Source organism: Cyprinodon tularosa, unplaced genomic scaffold (genome assembly GCF_016077235.1).
Source record: "Cyprinodon tularosa strain WSP-4 unplaced genomic scaffold, ASM1607723v1 ctg596, whole genome shotgun sequence".
NCBI classification, from domain to species: domain Eukaryota; kingdom Metazoa; phylum Chordata; class Actinopteri; order Cyprinodontiformes; family Cyprinodontidae; genus Cyprinodon; species Cyprinodon tularosa.
The window spans coordinates 370479-380159 of NW_024039336.1; the positions used below are offsets into that span (position 1 = coordinate 370479).

The 9681-nt window shown below is 40.5% G+C and overlaps 1 long non-coding RNA gene across 1 annotated transcript; it reads left to right on the top strand.

Moving 5' to 3' along the window:
- The first annotated feature begins 1168 nt into the window (after positions 1-1168).
- On the top strand, positions 1169-2861 carry LOC119797714. Its single transcript, XR_005282616.1, has 2 exons — positions 1169-1253; positions 2584-2861. It is a non-coding gene; the product is annotated as an uncharacterized LOC119797714 (long non-coding RNA).
- Positions 2862-9681: the final 6820 nt, after the last annotated feature.

Below are 9681 nucleotides of genomic sequence, written 5' to 3' on the forward strand. Positions count from 1 at the left end.
GGGTCTGAAAAGTCGCTGAGTTGGCAACACTGCACCTGCGGCGCTGGCTCGCTCTGCCATATTTTTTTTTCTTCCTCTTTCAGTCAAGAGGCAGTGATGACGGCGCGGCGGATGACGCAATAATCGCGCGACACAACTAATCGATGATGAAATTCGTTGCCAACGCTTTTAAAAGTCGATTTTTATCGATTTTTATCGATTTTATCGATTCGTTGTTGCAGCCCTAGTGCAGGAGCTCTTTCAAGCTGGGAACCGATTCATTCACAACACCAGTCCCAACCAGGAATCACAATCAGAAATACTTTAATAATCCCATGGAGAAATTACTTTTGTTACATATAGGACCAGTTTGATATAACACAATTGAATGCAATATATATAATTAGGGGGTCCCCGCTCCATCTAGACATCAGTTTGGGGGTCCTTGGCCTGGAAAACGTTGAAGACCCCTGGTCTAGACTTATAAAAAGTGCCAGAAGAATTCAGTTGTTGAACTGTAATTACTTCATTTTATGATTCAAACTATTTTTACAGGACACAACCATAGCCCTGTTGCCCTGCTGATTGCTACATTTTAGCGGAAAATGAGGAAGGCTTTATCCTTTAGGCCTGTTTTTCTCTTTCTTACCATAAATCTTTTTTTTTTATATATACGATAGAACAGAGAAATTTTTTTAGAAAACCATTTAAAATCTGCTCAGCCTCTCACACATTCAGCTGGGGTATGTCTCTTCCAGGTAAAGGTGAACAGGAAGTCCTGCTGAGGCTATGGTGTCGCATTACGTCCTCATTTGCCAGACAGTCACTGTGGTGTTGGATGTAAATGCTTTACTTCCTTTAATAATTCTTTATGAAGAAACAAATTTAGGCCAGAATGAACTTCATGTCTCCAGGTTGCTTGACAGGATCCACTCGTTCCTCAAACTCAAGGACAGAGTTTGGTGCTTTTATATGAGGTGTCCTTTTTTTAAAATCACCAATAGAAAGTCTTTCTGCTGTGTTTGTCTTTACAGACCACCTTCAGGATTATGTTGGAAAAGAGGAGGTTTTCTCTGACCAGCAGCTCTGTCGACAGGAGAGGATTTCCAGTTTGGACCAAGAGGAACCAGAACCTCTGCAGATAAAAGAAGAGCAGATAGAACCAGAACATCCCTGGAAAGAAGAGGATACCATGGAGCTCCCCATAAGTGAGCATGAAGAGCAGCTTGTTCTGAAGCAGGAGACTGAAGATACAGGAGAGAAACCTTTCCCAGGTTTGACATGTGGAAAACGCTTCACTCAGAAATCTAGTTTAAATAAATTCACACAGGTGAGGGAGGGACATTCAGTACAGTTCTTTGAGCTGATTGGGTACCCACCTCCTATGTTGAGCCAGTTTTAGCCAATCACAGCCGCAGTAGCAGCTGTGACCTGTCAGATTCTTGATTTGTTTTACGGCGTTAACTGATAAATCAAATTCTTACCAAATTTGGTTGAGATGATCACACAAACATCTTTTCCAACCTCAACGGCAAAAACGTGTCATTTTGCTCATATCTAAAAGAAATAGAGGGTATTCCAGCTAAAAGCAGATATTTTTGTTTTGCTTCAGCCTTCCGCCTCTGGTTGACATGTTGTCGTCATTGACGTCTGCATTTCCAATTGTTCAAAAGGAACAACTGGCTTCATTAATTTCATCCTGTATGATATCTGATGCTTTAGACTTAAGGTGCATCACATTGATGCTCAGTTGCTCCACCACAGACTGAGTCATCAAATAGGAGGAGCTTGAGCTGCATGAATCTTTGTCATGAGAATAACTAAAAGTTTGTCACAGGAATGTAGTGTGGATTAATTTTTACGCTTCAGATCGAAGTAGAAAGAAACTGGAGACGGAAAAGATTGAACTTGTGTTTTTTTCTGCAGAATAATGTGATGGAAAAATGTCATCTATGTTAACTTCAACCTGTTTTTTTTTTTTAGATGTTCTGCATTACCCATACTGTGTCTTAAGAAGAGGTGCATTATGTCTTTTTACTGTCATTTTAAAACTTTGGAGTTGGAGTCAGAGAAGGTTTACAGTGTAGCTCTGCACTGAGGTCAGCTAAGCAGAATAATAGATAAATAGTTGGATCAGACCAGAATGAGACAGAGATCTGGCTTTCTGGAGTGCACCCCCCCCCTTTTTTTTGGCCTTCTGTGATAAATGTGTGCATAACCCTCGTTTGGGGCTTATACGTAGGGTCACAGTGGAGCTGGTGCCTTTCTCCAGCAATCTCTGGGCAAAAGATCACAAAAACCTGGATGATTCAGCAAAACAAAAATCTGAAAAATAGTTAAAACATTTCTTTAATAATCAAGTATCTACAGGTGATCAGATCTTATAGCTTTGCTGATAAAAGTGGATGTCCTAACCTTGCCAGATGGTGGAGCATTAACCAGTATTTTATAACCTGTGATTGTGGCGTCACAGCTGCGGTGCATGCTGGGAGATGTAGTTCCAGTCTGTTTATATATAGTTAGATCAACACAATGATGATTAAAGTGAAGTGTCCTTTCTTTAACCTACAATAGAAAGTTTTTCTGCCGTGTTTGTCTTTACAGACCACCTGCAGGATTATGTTGGAAAAGAGGAGGATTTCTCTGAACAGCAGCTCTGTGGTCAGGAGGTAAATTCCAGTTTGGACCAAGAGAAACCTTTGCAGATAAAAGAAGAGCAGATAGAACCAGAACATCCCTGGACAAAAGAGGAAACCATGGAGCTCCCCATAAGTGAGCATGAAGAGCAGCTTGTTCTAAAGCAGCAGACTGAAGATACAGGAGAGAAACATTTCCCATTCTTGACAAGGGGAGAAAACCTTCTAAAAAAAGAATATTTTAAGGTTCACACTCAAAATGGTCGGAAGATTTATGAATGTCTGTCCTGTGGAAAAATTTTCCCAAAGAAATATTATCTTGATAAACACATCAGAATTCACATAGGTGAGAAGCCTTTTTCCTGTACTGTTTGTAACAAGAATTATACCAAAAAGAGTCATTTGGCTTATCACATGAAAGTTCACACAGGTGAGAAACTTTTTGAATGTCTGTCCTGTGGAAAAAGCTTCACTCAGAAATCTAGCCTTGAAACACACACCAGAATTCACACAGGTGAGAAACCTTTTTCCTGTACTATTTGTAACAAGAATTTTACTGACAAGGGTAGTTTGACTAGACACATGAGACTTCACACAGGTGAGAAGCCCTTTTCTTGCACCCTTTGTAATAAGAATTTTACAGAAAAAGGTCATTTGACATCTCACATCAGGGTTCACACAGGTGAGAAACCCTTTTCTTGTACCGTTTGTAAGAAGAATTTTAATCAAAAGAGTAGTTTGACTTCTCACATGAGGGTTCACACAGGTGAGAAACCTTTCGAATGTCCGTCCTGTGGAAAAAAATTCACTCAGAAATCTAGCCTTAATACACACTCCAGAATTCACGCAGGTGAGAGCCGTTTTCCTGCACCATCTGTTACAAAGATTTTACTAACAAGAGTCATTTGACTCGACACATGAGGGTTCACACAGGTGAGAAGCTTTTCTCCTAAATTATTTGTGACAAAGGGTTTAAACGAGAAGGTAATTTGAGTATTCATATGACTTTTATTCATGCATGATGTGAAATGATTTATATTTAAAAAAGAACCATTTGTTTCACATAAGTCAGAGCAGTTAGACGCTAACATAATAGTGAAGACTTAACCTCTTACACCCTCAGGGAGTATAAATAAATTTCTGCCTGACAAAAACACACAAAAGTAAATCACTTATAGCCTCACAGCTATTAGATTTAAGAAGAAACTTTTGGTACCTCTGTAAAGGTAAGATGTCATAGAATGGTTTTCTGGTGTCAGCACCATTGTAGCTTTGACCCTGCCTGAAATATTAGGGACAAAATACAAAATATTTTGCATTTTTTGAACCTCGCCAAAATTTTCTTTGAAATAAACATTGCAAAACACTACCAAAATATTATTTATAGCACAAAAAAGTAGTACAGACTTTTAAATCTAAATGTTGTGTAAAAATATACCAAATTTGGACTCAATCAAATGAATCATATTTATTTTAGAATGGTATTAGTGAGACATTTCTTAGGCGGAGGGTCATTTTGGCACATTTATCCAAAAATGTTACCAAACTGTGCCAAATGTGTTTTTTACATTAATACTGGGGGTTTGGTAAAATTACGAGGTCACGTAGCAGCTGGACCCACCTGTGGGTCCGTAGGGTTCAAGGGGTTAAGGAAAAACAGTAACATACTGTACTGTAAAGTGATTTAACAATATCAAACTGCGCACCTGGAGAATAAATAACCAATATCCAGCTATGGACATTTTACAGTAATAGATATTTGAAAAAAGCAGCAATGTGCAAAATGACAGCAGCATGTTAAATTAACTAAGGTTTTATATAATCACGTTGGTTTTATTCCACTCTGGATTCTCATGAGTGTAGTCTTTGTTCACTTACCAATAAAAAAGAAAATTCAAACAAAACATTGTTCAGTTCGGTATTCATTCTTTTCCAGCTTTGTGTGTCACCTGTCATGGTTGCTAAGTGATAGATCGTATGCGGAGGAAGACGTGGAAGGAAGGCCGGACCTGTTTGAATCTGCAGCCAAAACTCTTCAGGTCTCATTATTTTTCAAGGACTTCGAACGATCCAGACCGCGTCCTTGGAGGATGCAGCCCATCAATTGGAACACAGCCGTCGTCTTGTTTTGTAAAGCTTTCAGACCATTTCCTTTCCATAAAGTGCAGCAGTGATCAAATGTAAACGGTGTGAGAGAAAAGACATGGTGCAAAAACCTATTGATATGGAAGTTTGTATAGATGTGTGGTAATATTCAGCAACATTAAAGGTGCAGTAGGAGATCTTTTCTGATGCATTTTTTACCATGTGGCTTAAAGATCTCCCCACAGCCGCTTAGCAAGTAGTGAAATAGAATTTCTGGAAGTGAAACTAAAATAAATGGCCCCCGCTACAGTGAGAAATCGATAAGCAACGTCCACCAATCACAAAACACGGCCTGTTGTACACTATTGGTTCCTGACACATTAGTCATGGTCATCTGCTTGCCCCTCTCCCCTGTGTGCCCACGCTGACTCATGAGCGAATAGCCAACCCCCCCCCCCCCCTATGCTCGTGCAGGACGCCATGATTGGAAGCTAGCCACCGTCGTGCTACGTTCACACCTAAAGCAGCGAGAGCAGCAGAAACACGCTGAAGCATCTTTGCTGCTCCGGCTGTGCGGGCGAAAAGTGGGTCTGATGCGCGGTGGGCGGAGCTACCCTATCCTTTCTCTGCCTGGAACAATGGCAGCTATATTAGCTGTGATCAGCGGGTAAAAAGTAGTTAGAATCTATGTTGAAGTGAGAAAGTCCTCCTGAAAACATGGTCTGTGCAGTCAGTTCATCCAGTTTACCATCCTGCCTTCAAAGATTATTTCTCTGTGGGAGCCGCTCAGACCCCCACATACCGGCGGGGCGCTGTCACTGGGAATCCCCAGCAGCAGCTGCCTCTGGCCCAGTCGCCTCCTTGCAGTTTGCTGCAGCGGATGGAAGATGTTTTTCATGTAAGTAATCCAAACTTCAGGCACCAGGATATTAAAAGCAAACATTTTTTGTAGGCAGATTTCGGCATTTTAAGTTGATTTTTGGCGTTAATAAACTGTTTCAGAGGAGTGATCACAGCGCTCTGCATCAGCAGTGCTGTGTCTGACTCCCTGCCAGCTGCTTCTTCACCTGCTTAGACAGCATGCACGTTCATCTGTTTTGAAGGGGTGGTCTGAAGGGAGGGGCATGGTTGTTTAAGTTAAAAATTTGGCTTGCTGGAACCGTTTTTCCAACAACTCCTACAGCACCTTTTAAGAGCAGTCAGTTTTTCTAAAGCAGCTAATCCAAGTTATTGATCACTGATTACTCCAAAGGCAATTGATAATTAAACTATTTTGAACATTTAACCCTTAGTTTCTTTCATCCAAATTGCAAAGCCACAAAACCTCTTCTTTTTGTAACTTTGTATCGTCCACCAGGTCCTTACTCTGAATGTTTAGATGAGTTTCTTTCTGATTTGGTATTAAATACTGACAGGGTCATCATAGTGGGAGATTTTAACATCCATGCTGACATTGAAGGCGATAGCTTAAGAGCAGCCTTTAATGCTATCTTAGACGCTATTGGCTTTGTTTAAAATGTGAATAGTCCCACACATTCTCATCTTCATACTTTGGATCTTGTGCTGACATACGGCATAGAATGTGAAGAAATAACAGTATTTCCTCACAACCCTGTCCTCTCTGACCACGTTTTAATAACCATTAGGAATACTTTAACAAAGTTCTCCTTCTTTATAAGAGGGGTTCACTTTACCAGTGCAGTTATACATTTTAAAGAATTAGTCTCACTTTCTCTTCTGTGTCGCTGAGCAGTGCTGTAGATGGCAAAAGATTATTTTATTCCCCTTCACAGGTTGATGATTTGTTGATGGTGTTGCTAGTTCTTTCAGTACTGCCTTAGACAACGTAGTCACTTTGAAAAAGAAACACTTTTGCATCAAACCGGCTCCCTGGTTTAATGCAGAGCTTCAACTCAAGCAAAATGCTAGGAAAATAAAGAGAAAATGGCACTCTACATGCCAACGGTAACCTTACCTAGTCTGGGAAAATTGTTTACTGCTGCATAAGAGTACTTTTTGTAAAGCAAGAGCAGCATATTTTTCTCATTAATAGAGGAGAATAAGAATAATCTTAGATATAATTTTAATACAGTGGCCAAACTCACCCAGAGCCATAGCTCTGTTGAACCGTCCATGGGCGTAGGTTTGCATAGGGACCATAGGGACATGTCCCTACCAAAATTTGGAACGGACCTATTTGTCCCTACCAATAATTGGATGTAAACAACATGTTTATAATTTACTATACAGCAGCCGCTTCTTTCCCTCTCGCAGCTTCTCTGCCTGGTAGCTGCAGCTGCTGCTCTTTCCTGTCCCTTTCACATAGCAGCGCATCAACTGTGCTGCGCGGTTTAACTCTCTGATTATTCTGCCTTAAGTTCCGCCTTCTCTCTTTCTGATTGTGTGTTTTCTGGTCTGTATGTTCGCGCGCGCGGGTGCTTGGAGCGCGGAAAAAAGACGCTAAAATAAATTAATATTGGGCTACGAAACTAGTCCGAATTAAAAAAAAAATTACGCTAAAACAGGCGAAAGCTTCTGATTGGAGTTCTGTAAAGAAGCAGGAGAGAGTTTTTTGATTTGTGGAACTTGAGAAATGTAAGTTAACAACGTTAGGATTTCTTTTATTTTATCTTTTAATCAGATAGCCAAAGGCTCCTTAAAGAAGATCTTTTATGAAATGAAACCAGGTGAAACAGAAACGTTTAAACGTTTCCTTTGGAGGAGTTCTGGATGGAGAATATTGACAGACAAAAACTTTTTTTTTTTTACCTTTGAAATGCTAATATTTTTTTACCATCTTGGTATAATTCCTGCTCTAAGTGGGTCACTCTGTCGGCTAAAGGCACATTTTAGTGGCCCTATACTCCAGTTTACGATTAATCAATTACTAAATTAGTTCAGGATTATTTAAATAATTTGTTAATATGATTGTTTCAGCCATAGATAAAATACATGAAATTATCTACACAGAGTAACTACAGCCCAGATGTACAACTTCTAATATTAATACTTTAAATGCTCAGTGTCAGTTCCTCTTATAGTTCCAGTGCACATGTAAATACAATACATTTATTTTCCGTCCCTTGAATGTATTATTTTGCATTATCCAGAGAGAGCATATTAGATTAAAAAAAAAATAAGAGTGGGTTTTACCTCTGCACAATTCTATATCTTCAGAAGAAAACACAGGATAAATCCACATATTAAAGACTATATTTGGTTAAACAGACACTGTCTTAGTCGCAGGTAAATTTAAATGCAATCCTTTTCAAAGTGGAAAAAGTCCTAATTCCACATTCATCAGAGCAAGTTATGCTTTAAATATTGATAAACAGCATCTAGTGCATGTAGTGCTTATAAAATTTGTATTAATGTAGCAAGAAATGCTGCTGTTCTCTTTAAACAAAATGAGCCCTGAAGCTCACATTAAGCATAAAAAAGAGCATGAATATTTTTTGCAAAGGACCAATGAAACTGAAGAATAGTGTCCCTACCAAAGTTGAAATCAAACCTACGCCCTTGGAACCGTCCCTTCCACCTGCTCTTAACAGAATTGATTTTATAAATAATATTGATTTTCCAACTCTTTATCTATTGTCACGCATGAATACATGCACGTGGGGGCCATACAAATTACCGATTACCATTTTGAGTTTCGTGTATATATATATACACTCACCGGCCACTTTATTAGGTACCCCATGCTAGTAACGGGTTGGACCCCCTTTTGCCTTCAGAATTGCCTCAATTCTTCGTGGCATAGATTCAACAAGGTGCTGGAAGCATTCCTCAGGGAGTTTGGTCCATATTGACATGATGGCATCACACAGTTGCCGCAGATTTGTCGGCTGCACATCCATGATGCAAATCTCCCGTTCCACCACATCCCAAAGATGCTCTATTGGATTGAGATCTGGTGACTGTGGAGGCCATTTGAGTACAGTGAACTCATTGTCATGTTCAAGAAACCAGTCTGAGATGATTCCAGCTTTATGACATGGCGCATTATCCTGCTGAAAGTAGCCATCAGAAGTTGGGTACATTGTGGTCATAAAGGGATGGACATGGTCAGCAACAATACTCAGGTAGGCTGTGGCGTTGCAACGATGCTCAATTGGTACCAAGGGGCCCAAAGAGTGCCAAGAAAATATTCCCCACACCATGACACCACCACCACCAGCCTGAACCGTTGATACAAGGCAGGATGGATCCATGCTTTCATGTTGTAGACGCCAAATTCTGACCCTACCATCCGAATGTCGCAGCAGAAATCGAGACTCATCAGACCAGGCAACGTTTTTCCAATCTTCTATTGTCCAATCGATGAGCTTGTGCCAATTGTAGCCTCAGTTTCCTGTTCTTAGCTGAAAGGAGTGGCACCCGGTGTGGTCTTCTGCTGCTGTAGCCCATCTGCCTCAAAGTTCCACGTACTGTGCGTTCAGAGATGCTCTTCTGCCCACCTTGGTTGTAACGGGTGGTTATTTGAGTCACTGTTGCCCTTCTATCAGCTCCAACCAGTCTGGCCATTCTCCTCTGACCTCTGGCATCAACAAGGCATTTCCGCCCACAGAACTGCCGCTCACTGGATGTTTTTTCTTTTTCGGACCATTCTCTGTAAACCCTAGAGATGGTTGTGCGTGAAAATCCCAGTAGATCAGCAGTTTCTGAAATACTCAGAACAGCCCTTCTGGCACCAACAATCATGCCACGTTCAAAGTCACTCAAATCACCTTTCTTCCCCATACTGATGCTCGCTTTGAACTGCAGGAGATTGTCTTGACCATGTCTACATGCCTAAATGCACTGAGTTGCCGCCATGTGATTGGCTGCTTAGAAATTATGTGTTAACGAGCAGTTGGACGGGTGTACCTAATAAAGTGGCCGTTGAGTGTGTGTGTGTGTGTGTGTGTGTATGTATGTATGTATGTATGTATGTATGTATGTATGTATGTATGTATGTATGTATCCATCCATCCATCCA